The 12,753-nt window shown below is 37.1% G+C and overlaps 1 long non-coding RNA gene across 1 annotated transcript; it reads left to right on the top strand.

The window, feature by feature from the left end:
- The first annotated feature begins 2,798 nt into the window (after positions 1–2,798).
- Positions 2,799–4,891, top strand: LOC127962750 (uncharacterized). The gene is made up of 4 exons (XR_008154625.1): positions 2,799–2,898; positions 3,546–3,563; positions 4,005–4,099; positions 4,706–4,891. It is a non-coding gene; the product is annotated as an uncharacterized LOC127962750 (long non-coding RNA).
- Positions 4,892–12,753: the final 7,862 nt, after the last annotated feature.

Genomic DNA, 12,753 nt, shown 5'->3' with positions numbered 1-12,753 from the left:
ATAGTGGTTTCACTTTATTGTTATGGTTCATTTTGAAATTTATGTTGTTGCGTTGTTGCACCTACAGTCGTGGCCAAAAATATCAGCACCCTTGGTAAATATGATCAAAGAAGGGTGTGAAAATTCATCTGCTTTAATCGTTTTGCACTTTTATATAAAAAATTCACAAAAATGTATCCTTTCATTGGATAATAAGAATTTAAAACAGGGGGAAATATCATTATGAAATAAATGTTTTTTTTTCTAATACACATTGGCCACAATTAATGGCACCCTTTTATTCAGTACTTTTTGAAACCTCCATTTGCCAGATTAACAGGTCTATTTTTTTTTCTATAATGCCTGATGAGGTTAGAGAACACCTGACAAGAGATCAGAGACCATTCTTTCATCCAGAATCACTCCAGACCCTTTAGATTCCCAGCTCCATGTTGGTGCTTCTTCAGTTCACTCCTCTCATGTTCTGTAAGGTTCAGGTCAGAGGACTGGTATTAGCAGAAACTTGGCTTTGAGCTCAGTGACCCATTTCTGTGTTGTTTTCGAGGTATGTGTTTGGATTATTGTATGGTTGAAAGATCAAAACATGGACCATTATAAGATTTCTAACAGTCACTTACTGATTTTTTATCTGTTGGTATTTGATAGAATCCATGATGCCATGTTTCTAAACAAGATGTCTAGGGCCTCCAGCAGAAATATAGGCCCAGAAAAAAACAAATACAGCAGTATATTTCATTGTGCACATGGGTTACTTTTTTCTCTCTGTGTTCACCTAACCCATCTTGAGTGTTTGCTGCTAAAAAAATAATTTTTTTGGTTTCATCTGATCATAGAAGCCATTCACATTTAAAGTTCCAGTCTTGGCTGATAACTGAATTATGCTTTAGTTTGTTTTTGAATGAGCTAGGATAATTTTTCTTGTAACCCTCCCAAACAACATGTGTTGATGTAGGTTCTGTTTGACTTTTTTTAAAAGGTTTTCTGAACCAGAGACTCTGCTATTTGCTGCAGTTCTCCAGCTGTGACCTTTGGCGAGTCTTTAGCTACTCAAACTCTCCTTCTCACCACACATTAGGACGATATAGACAAGTCCTCTTCCAAGCAGTTTTGTAACATTTTATGTTGATTGGAGATTCTTAATTATTGCCCTGATGGTGGAAATGGGAATTTTCACTGCTCTAGCTCTTTTCTTAAAGCCACTTCACCAATTTGTTAAGCTCAATTATCTCAATTATCACATCAGAAATACATTCTTTGGTTTTTCTCATTGTGATGAATGATTAAGGGAATTTGGGCTTTGTTTTCCCTCCTCTTTATATTTCTGTGAAACAGGTAGCCATAGCTGGATAATTTCATGTTTATAATCAAGCTTGAGTGCTCAAAATTGTGAATTTGAATGGGAATATACTTCAGAGATATTTTACTCATAAAAATTTCTAGGGGGGCCAATAATTGTGTCCAATGAGCATTTGAGAAAAAATTTTCATTTCTTATTATCCAATGAAAGGATACATTTTTGTGAATATTTTTTTAAATAAAATATCAAAAGGATTAACAATGAATTTTCACAACCTTCTTTGGTCACTTTTACAAAGGGTGCCAGTATTTTGGGCCACGACTGTACCTGCTTTCATTAGAGTGTTAGAATAAGTTGATGTACTTGCAAAGTTACTTGTAGTCAGTCAAACATATTCTGGGAGAGCATCAGAATTAGAAATTAAGCAGACAGTCTATTAGTACTATAATGAGAGTTAGTTGACATGTAAGTGCAATACTTATATTGTCAATAGAATATTCAAAAGGGACTATGAAAATAAAGTGTTATGACTTTAATTTGACCCATGACCATTCATGAACCATAACAGTTTATATAAATTGATATCCAATCTGTCACAGTTTTCTGTCTTTCTGTCACAGTCTTATGTCTTTCTGTCACAGTCTTCTGTGAGTGTTGTGTTTGTTTGGTGCCATGTGCTTTTGTCCTGTCTCTTTTCTGACCCCGCCCCACCTTGTCACCTCAACGTCTTGTAAGTGTTACTGCTTCTCGTGTTTTTTTGCATCTTGGTTTTGTTTTTGCCGTGTTGGCTTTTTTGTTCTTAGACTCCAGAGGGTTAAAGTTAATCTTCCCTGCATTTGGACCCAGACCCTGTTCTTTCTTTGCTGGCCCGTGACACAATCTTGTTTGCAATATAATGCAATTCAAACACTCTCAAACATGTTAAGACATATTTAGGAGGATCAAAACAGTATTGCTTACTTAATTCTGGGCTGGAAACATTGTTTATCAAAACATAAACTTGTTGATCTTTGTGTTGGAAAGTAAAGTGAGTGCATGCAGACAATGCAAGCATTACTGTTTATTGTACAGTCTTATAATTATGCAATATAAATGTCTAATTCCTTTGCTATAATTTAGTCTGTTCTTATATATGTTTTTTTTAAATATATAAAATAATTGATCAGATTGATTGCTGCTTCTTACTTGCATTTTTCATATTTAACGTACATTCTAGTTAAAAATTTTAAATTACAAATTTCATATTTAAATGTTGATCTCATCCATCAATGATGAATATGCTTCAACTTTTTCTGTGTTTTCTGTTTTTCTTATTTGTGAATAAGCACTACAGAATAATACAAGTTAATTTAAAGTATATTATTGTTTATTTTATTTGGATTTTTATTATGATTATGATTATTATTTGTATTTTTTTTATTTTTTTTGCCCCCCCCCCCCCCCCCCCCCCATAATCCCACGCCCAAACATAATGCAACACGGTGACATCCATAGGTGACATCGCGCTATTGCGCCATTTTGCGACTACTTGGCGGTCTTTTTTGGATCGGCAGGCATCAGTTTATCAGGCGGCCTGCGGTGCACTTACAGCTCAAACTGTGGTGAGTATATCTGGGTATTAGATCATGTATAACGTAAAAGTGTTTATGCCCCCCTATATAATGATATTACTTGTAATACATCGAAGTGTTTTAGCTGCAAGACGATGGGTAGAGATAATTAATTAAAAAATGGTAACGTTAACGGTTATATCCCTGAAATAAAAACGCCTGAGTCATTAAAGCCATCTAACTGTTAGCGCTGAAAAACAGTTCAAATAAAGTTTAAACTTGAGACATATGTTTTTAATTATTATATTATTATTATTATTGTTTCGAATAATTTAACGTTAAGCTTTTCATCATGAAATTTGTTCGATTCAATGCTTTTTTTTCTTCAATTGTGTCATGCGAATTAGTTATACAGGTGTTTATAGTAACTTAATATTCTGCTGTACAAGTTTAATTAATTTTGGATCTCCTTTAGCTGTCAGATTTCTACACACGATGTAAAGAGGCTCCTTTTTTATTTATTTTAAACAAAAACAGCCTTTTCTTCTACAAGCTCTAGTTTTATATTTGGGGTTCAAGTTTATCACTAAGGTATAGTATTTAATATAGTGTGAATTTAGGGGCTATACTATATGAGATTATAACTTTTGTTTTGTTTTTGCTTTGTTTTGCATTTATCTCTTTGCCATGTTCTGAAGAAGCCATATTGTTGTAAGGTATGTTTTTTTGTTCATTTATAAAAGAGCCGCTAGAACAATCTGCTTTAATATATTACATTAATTAGATTAAAATATTAATAGATTGAAGGTAGTTAATCTGATTCTTCTGGTTTTCTTGTGTGCTCTTCTGTTATCCTATAATTTTGCACTTTACAGTTGCTAGCAAGGAGAAAATGAATGAAATTAATATTTACAGGCCAAGTTGTTGAAATAGTGTTGGTTTTACATTTTGAAATTGCACAATATCAGTTGTTTTGCAATAAGATAAAAACCTGCCAGTTTGGGTGAGCCTATGACTTTTAATCTAGTACCAACTGGAGGACCTGTATGATATCTGCATTATACTAGATATGATGAACACGTAACATAAACTATAACACCTGCCTCATAATGTGTCATGTATAATTAATTATTTGGGCATTACTCTTGTATCCACAGGTTGATGAAAAATGAGGTCATGGCCTGTTTCAGTATGAAGTGGGGGAAGGGGAAGCTTGCTTTCACCAAGATCAATCTGTACACTGTTGTCACAGGTAAAACAAAATTAACATATAATACAAATATTAGCATCATATCATTGTGACATTCAGCGTTGTTTAGTTTCTGTTTTAGTTGGTTTAGTGAAAACCAGTAACCTCGTATTGTAGGTACTCATCTGTCACACAGAAATCACACAAACTTCCATATATACACTTCTTATTGATTGGCAGGTCATTCCTGTTGCCAGCCTATCTTTATCGTTCAGAACTCTAACAATTGTTTTTGCATTCTCTAACAATTGTTTTTGCATTTAATGTATTAGACATTAAATGTTAATTTACCTTAAGACACTCTGCAAAAAAAATACTGCAATGTGTCTTTGTTGTCATGGTTTTCTTTTGCTAGATTGTCTGCTTAGTGTTTGTAAATTGCATCACAAGCTGAAATATATTTTGATGACTTATAGCATGTAATTTACATTCATGGCTCTTAAAGCTAGGGTAGATTTTTATTTTTTTCTAAGAAACCAAATCAGTAGTGTAAGTGGTCTAAATGTATTCTGTGGAAGGCAAATAAATAGTTAATGATTACATTCAGTGATTACTATAGGGCATCATATCCTATACTTACACATTTTCTTATTCAAATATTTCTTACAGAGAGTGTCCAGAAAACATCAAAAGAGACGGGGCAAATACTGCAGCAGCCACTGCCTTTTGTTTAAAATATGCCCCAGCAGAGCCGTCGCAAGGAGGGTGAGAGGCCCTGTGCAAAGTTGATGTGCGAGGCCCTCTACAATTTTGCGTGTATGTGTGTGTGTGGTGGGGGAGGTTGCTGTAGCAAGGCAAGGCAAGTTTATTTATATAGCAAATTTCGAAAAAAATGGTAATTCAAAGTGCTTTACATAAAATGAAGTAAAATAATCATGAAGAACAAAAGTAAAACAAGCAATTTTAAAACTTTGGAAATTATTTAAAAATTGACTTGAATTTAAAACAGTTAGAAATAGAAAATGATCTTACAGTTAATACATAAAATACAGTGCAATCAGGTCGGACATCGCACAGTGCTCATTCAATAAATGCACAGCTAAACAGATGAGTTTTGAGTCTAGATTTAAATGTGACTAGTGTTTTAGCACATCTGATCTCTTCTGGAGGCTGATTCTGGAAGCAATGTATTTTGGTCCTAGGTCTTTGAGTGACTTCTAGACAAGTAGAAGTACTTTAAAATCAATCTTAAATGTAACTGGAAGTTAATGAGGACTGGTGTGATATGCTCAGATGTTCTAGTCAGAATCCTGGCAGCAGTGTTCTGGATGAGTTGCAGCTGTCTAATGGTCTTTTTGGGAAGGCCAGTGAGGAGCCCATTACAATAGTCCACCCTGCTGGTGATAAAGCATGAACAAGTTTCTCCAAGTCTTGGCTGGAAACAAAACATCTAATTCTTGCAATGTTTTTTAAATGATAGTATGCTGATTTAGTTACTGCTTTGACATGACTACTGAAACTAAGGTCTGTCTCCAGAATCACACCACGTTTCCTGTCTTGATTTTTAGTTGTTAGACCCCTAGAGTCAAAGTATGCATTCACCTTAAAAACTTCATCTTTGTTTCCAAATGCAATGACTTCAGTTTTTTCCTTGTTTAACTGAAGAAAGTTCTGGCACATCCAGCTATTAATTTCATCAATGCATTGGCAGAGGGAGTCAGTGGGGCTGTATTCATTTGGAGATAAGGCTAGGTAAATCTGGGTATCATCAGCATAGCTGTAATAGGCAATTAGGTTCTTTCTCATTATTTTACTTAGAGGAAGCATATACAGGCTAAACAAGAGCGGTGCAAGAATTGAACCTTGTGGGTCTCCACATATCATGGATGTCTACTTAGATTTATGCTTTCCTAGACTCACATAATGATCGCTCCTTTTTAAGTATGACCTGAACCATTTGAGTACCATCCCAGAAAGCCCGACCCAGTTTTCCAGTCTCTCTAGTAGTATGTTATGATCGACAGTGTCAAACGCAGCACTGAGATCTAGCAATACCAGCACTGATATATTGCCAGAGTCACAATTTAAGTTAATATAATTTATTATCTTAATGAGTGCTGTCTCTGTGCTGTGATGCGGTCTGAAACCAGATGTTTAAGTGTTTATTCAGCTGATTAAAAACTACCTTTTCTATAATTTTGCCTATAAAAGGAAGATTAGATATTGGTCTATAATTGCTCAAAATGGTGTTATCAAGATTGCTCTTTTTCAGGAGGGGCTTAACAACTGAACAGTTTACTTCTAAACAGTTAAGCACACTTTTGAAAAAAGATGTGGGAAGTGTGTCAATATAGCAAGTTGATGATTTTAGTTGCTGCACTATGTCTTCCAAAATGTTGTTTGTTTTCTTACTGACTATTATTGGAGCAATATCATTAATAACATTCTTAACTTTTGAGTTGAAGGAATCAAGGAGAATATCAACAGAGTCGGCAAAAAATACTTGGTGTTAAAGATATGGCCTCCGTAAATAGTACACTAGTGTTCTCGTTAGGGCTGCACTATTAATTGCATGCAATTGTCATGCATGTCTCGTCAGTAAAGCTGGTTCTGTGATTAGCGGTGATTAGCGGTTGATGTCAATAACCTGCTTTCAAATGGAGCCGCACTTAATAGACAGAGCCGTAGTTCGCTGACAAGCTACGCAATATCGCGTTCATAACCGCATGAGATTCTTCTGCGATTTTGAACGCAATAATGCACCACTTGTCAGCGAACTACGGCTCTGGTTATTAAGTGCGGCTACATTTGAAAGCATATCCTTCTGACAGAGACAGTTCTAGAGTAAGTGGTAGCAGAGATCAATATATCAAAGAAAATACAGAAGTGATCAGATAGTACTACGTCCTTAATAACAATGAATGAAATGTTTAGAGCCCTACTGATGATTACATCTAGAGTGTGTCCACCTTTGTGTGGGTCCATGCACATGCTGAATCAAGTCAAAGGTATTTAGAACTGTTATCATTTCTTTTGCAGTTTTGTTTTCTGCATTGTCTATGTGAAAATTAAAATCCCCTGCATTAGCAAAACAGTCAAACTCTGAGGAAATCATTGATAACGTTTCTGTTACCTCAACAAATGCTGAAGAGTATTTTGGAGGCCTGTAAATAATAATAAAAAGAATGTGTTGAGCACCTTTTAGCACAATCCCTAAATATTCAAAAGACAAGTCATGACCAAATGACACTTGTTTGCATTGATAGACATCTTTAAAAAAGCAGCTCCACCTCCACCTCTCCTAACAGTCCTGCAAACACTCATGGAAGTGAAGTTAGGAAGGACTGCTTCATTGAGGACTGTTGAACTGCAGCTGTCCTCTAGCCATGTTTCATTTAGAAACATAAAATCCTAATTGTTTGTGGTTATAAAGTCATTGATTACAAAATGATTAAATTTTTTAGTGAGCGAATGTTTAAAGATGCTAACTTGATGGCAGTGCTTTATGTCATTACATCAGTTTTAGTTTGATGCATATTAGATGAGTTTGCCCTTCGGCTTAAGATGGCCTTAAACTTTCTGTCACATGATAAAAGTGAAATCGAGAAAGCTACAGGCACACTGGGTTCCCACTTGTTCTTTAAACATTTGTGAATGTTGCGGTTATTATAGCAGGGACCCGACACATATCACTGAGAGCTTCTATCAGTTGTTTTTGGTTCACCTTCAGCAGATTGAGGGTTTGGGGCCTGCTGTTGCTGCAGCGGTCTGAGAGCTCTCACAGGAGCAGGGCCCCCAGGCTTTGATGTTTTGGGACCCTGCTGTTTTCTTGTTGACATTTGCGGGCTTGCAGCGAATGAGTGAGAGAATTTAGTCCAAGCATACACCAATTCTACCATTTTCAGTGAAAAGCACAGAAGTGGAGATGCTGGAGAGAGGAATAATGTGTCTGGTGAGATGGGTTGTGTCTCTGGTGTTTCTTGTGGCTGTGATATGTTGTCTTGGCTTCCCCGGCTGTCTTCAAGAAAGTCATCCTTGAGTGCTGAGTCTTGTATCTGTTTTGATACATCACAGTCTGTCTGTGAGGAGCTCTGAGGGCAGGTCTCTTCCGGGATGGTGTCCATCAGCAGTGCTTTTTGTGGCTGCATGGTGTTATCAGTTGGGAGTGGTCCACTGATGAACGACTGAACTTGGAGTCTTCAAAGTGTTTGAAAGAGTTCACTGAAGTCCTTCTTAAGGATGTTTGACTGCTTTTTGAGAGTATCATTCTTCCCCACATGGATTGATAATTAGATTTGTAGTCTTGTGCTTCATTTTCTGAAGTTCCTTGTTCACATAAGAGACCGTTGCTTGAGGAAGGCAGCATGTTATTGTAGTCCTGCTACGGATGTTTCTGATAATAGAGTCACCCACTATCAGAGTCCTAGGCTCGGCTACGCTCTGAGCTGAATGTCACTGTCTGTTAGTAACGGTGTTAGCTGCTAATCACATTTGGGGATTCCTCACCCGCATTCATTAATTCTTCAAATCTGTTTTCAAGATGTATAGTGGGAGGTAGAATACTGGTATTTACAAGCCTTGTCATAGTTGAATCTGGGGTAGAGAAAGCTACGGCAGCAATACGAGAAACTCATGACAATCTGATGTCTTGTGTTCCTCTGGGTCTTGCACCCTGTTTGTGCCATCGATTAGTGTGATGATCCGTTTCGGCTTGTTCCTCTACACTTGGTACAAACTGTTGAGATTCAGAAGATTCATGGGACTCACCGGCTGTATGCTGAGAGGGTCCATGACGACAGTCTGCTGAGTGTTTCGCCTGTTTTGGAAGTCCAGCAAGTAACTTCGTTTCAAGAATCACAATTCTTTGTAGAAGTTTGCAGCAACAGGAGGCATTTTCTCTCTCTTCCATTTGAATGTAGGCAGTTGTTTTCCCATCTCCAGAATGTAAGCTGCTGGCAGTGGGAGGCAAAGTCTTCTTTTGTAGTATTATTGGAGTCAAAAAAAGTTTTTAGTTTTAGCGTTTGTGCCAAAAATATTTTGTTTGAGCACTGTGCTGATCTGCTGAAGTAAAAAATCGTAGAAAAAACTGAGAAAAGTACAGAAATAATAAGCGAAGCGCAGAACAGTAGGCTAGAACGTCCGAACGGTAGCAAAGCCAGAACCGCAACAAACTCAACTTTAACATGCATCTGTTCGATTGTGATGCCTTGCTCACTGACATGCTTGCGCACAAATCATGGCCACGCACTAGCTCATAAGGATCTACAATCATAATTATAATAAGTTAATAAGAATGCTTAAATTAGTTCTAGGCTTGTAGACAGTTATATATGAAGAGTTCAGATGGAAAGTGCGATCCAACATTTTCTTCTAAAATAATTATTTTCTCATCTTCCTATGTTTATGTTCAGTATTTTACTTTATTGGGAAAGAAAAGAAACTGTTTATTGCTATTAAAGTGAAATTAAACGGTACTAGGTTTTTGCAGCTGAATTTTACATCTAAAATCAATTTGCACTATTTGAAAATAATATTTTCTTTTAAAATGTGAACTCTCACTCTTATTCGTATGTTTAATAGTCAAAAACGCAAATGTCTATTGTCACATTTATTTTATGTTTTACATGAATCATTAACCTATCGCATTTTTTCAATTCAAAAGGGCGAAATTTCATAAAAGGTTGAGTAGTTTGCATCTCTAGATAGTCTATTATGTTTGGTCGCTGAACATTTCAATCATAAAACAGTTCTCTAATACCGTAGGCTACTGCTTACATTTTTCCACAAACTCTAGTTATGTTGTGACAGTAAGACCCACATTCTTTGATATGATTGGCCATCTCGACCACTGAGGCAGACCAGCCTAGAGCCTTGCACGGACCTCAAATTTAAGCCCTATCCCTAGACCTAGATTTTTTTTTTAATGGCCAAGCGGCCAGTGCCAGACAGTGAACCTATGGATCAGTTTAGCCTTCTTAAATCATCACGACTTGCCTAAAATAAAATCTATAGATATATAAAACAGTTCAAGTATGTTTAAGAATTAAACCTAGATAAATGTGCGCTATATCCAGTAGTTTGTGCGGAGAGTGCAAGCAAAAGCGTGCTGGCCAGTGCAATCACTTGCATTTTTTTCAGTGGATATGCAGTAATTTTTGCTCATAAAGGTAAGAGTAATACATCATTCGTAACTGTAAATTGTCTACTTTTATTTGTGTGCAATCACATTATCAACAAATCGTTGTGCTTTTATAAAAAAAAAAGAAAATAGTCATGATGCGCTTTCTACCGTCTCGTCTTGAACAGGAGCACTTAACAAAAATGAACCAAAGCTCAGTGAATACATGACTCACGGACGTGACAAATATATCTATAGAAAACTTTAAATGACTACTTAACAAAATACAACACATCAGAAACAAGAACTCATTCATTATAAAGATAATCCATAAAGATTAACTTTTCTCTTAAGGCTTGTAAAATTAAGAGTTGGCGAGTCAGGATTAGCAACATCATCCTTGCTACACCAACTCAGAAAACTATTTATTAGTAAATAATTCAATCTCATTCCTATTTACCCCATGACTCATTTATGGTAATAATTTTTTGAAGATGCTTTATGTCAAGCTTAAGCCTATTGCGTGCATTTAAAAGCAGAACACTGTGATGCTGCGGGACACTTAACACTGTTAAGCCGCTATTGACAGTCATGTTAGCATGGTCTCGTGTTGTTTCCCTCAGTGCGGCAATTTTTTCATCACTAATTGATGGATGTCTTAAATATAAAAATAAGGAGAAGCCTTAAACAGGCCTAAGGACAGCCCGCATCTGAACTATGATGTGGAAATTGGCCCGAAACCCGGCCTGGAGTGTAAAAAAAGTCAGGGTGAAATGCAGGGCTCTAGACCATTTAAAAGTTAAACTTTATAACTTTTTGTCGTCCTATCAACAAACAGCTTTACTCATTCTTATACTTAGAGTCTTGTACTGTCTATCCGCTATGACTATTTTAGTCTACCAAAGGACAAGATGGGTGGAAAAAATAGTAATAAAAATGAGATATAAAGGACATAAAATGCAGGCCAGGAGCGAGGCCCTCTAGAGGTGTGAGGCCTAGTGAAGTTGCACGCTTTGCACAGCCCTTGCGACGTTACTGTGCACCAGACAGGGTGGGTGGAGGTGGCAGGAAAAAAAAGAAAGATGTTAATAAAATGTATGTTTTCAAAACTATTCAGTTCCAATAATGTTGATGTTAAAATGTAATTATTTTGTAAATGTTCTGTTCCATGTTAAATGTAAATGATACAACATGTGAATAAATAAATCATATTTGTTATAATCCAGTTCATCTCATCTTTCTGATAAAACCACAAAACATTTGTGTATTCCATTTTCAGACAGTCTGACGTTAGATTCTGATGTCAAAAAGATTTTCATTTTCATCCAAAATGCAACGTCTGACCAACGTAGCAGACTGACGTCAGTCTGACGTTGGGTTCAGACGTCAACCAGATTTTAATTTTGATCCAAAATGCAATATCTGACTAACGTTGGAGATTGACGTCTGTCTGACGTTGGGTTCTGACGTCAACCAGATTTTCATCCGAAATGCAACGTCTGACCAACGTAGCAGACTGACGTCAGTCTGACGTTGGGTTCAGACGTCAACCAGATTTTCATTTTGATCCAAAATGCAATATCTGACTAACGTTGGAGATTGACGTCAGTCTGATGTTGGGTTCTGACGTCAACCAGATTTTCATCCGAAATGCAACGTCTGACCAACGTAGCAGACTGACGTCAGTCTGACCTTGGGTTCGGACGTCAACCAGATTTTCATCCGAAATGCAACGTCTGACCAACGTAGCAGTCTGACGTCAGTCTGACGTTGGGTTCGGACGTCAACCAGATTTTCATTTTCATCCAAAATGCAACGTCTGACCAACGTTAGAGATCGACGTCAGCCTGATGTTGGGTTCTGACCTAAACCAGATTTTCATTTTCATCCAAAATTCAACGTCTGACCAACGTTGGAGATCGACGTCAGCCTGACGTTGGGTTCTGACGTCAACCAGATTTTCATTTTCATCCAAAATGCAACGTCTGACCAATGTTAGAGATCGACGTCAGCCTGACATTGGGTTCTGACGTCAACCAGATTTTCATTTTCATCCAAAATGCAACGTCTAACCAACGTTAGAAATCGGCATCAGCCTGACGTTGGGTTCTGACGTCAACCAGATTTTCATTTTCATCCAAAATTCAACGTCTGACCAACGTTGGAGATCGACGTCAGCCTGACGTTGGGTTCTGACGTCAACCAGATTTTCATTTTTATCCAAAATGCAACGTCTAACCAACGTTAGAAATCGACGTCAGCTTGACGTTGGGTTCTGATGTCAACCAGATTTTCATTTTCATCCAAAATGCAACGTCTGACCAACGTTAGAGATCGACGTCAGTCTGACATTGGGTTCTGACGTCAACCAGATTTTCATTTTCATCCAAAATGCAACGTCTGACCAACGTTAGAAATCGGCGTCAGCCTGACGTTGGGTTCTGACGTCAACCAGATTTTCATTTTCATCCAAAATTCAACGTCTGACCAACGTTGGAGATCGACGTCAGCCTGACGTTAGTTTCTGACGTCAACCAGATTTTCATTTTCATCCAAAATGCAACGTCTAACCAACGTTAGAAATCGACGTCAGCTTGAC

The sequence above is a fragment of the Carassius gibelio genome, chromosome B7 (genome assembly GCF_023724105.1).
Source record: "Carassius gibelio isolate Cgi1373 ecotype wild population from Czech Republic chromosome B7, carGib1.2-hapl.c, whole genome shotgun sequence".
Lineage (NCBI taxonomy): Eukaryota > Metazoa > Chordata > Actinopteri > Cypriniformes > Cyprinidae > Carassius > Carassius gibelio.
Note: the sequence above shows the minus strand (reverse complement) of the source record. Positions and strands in the feature narration are given on the sequence as shown.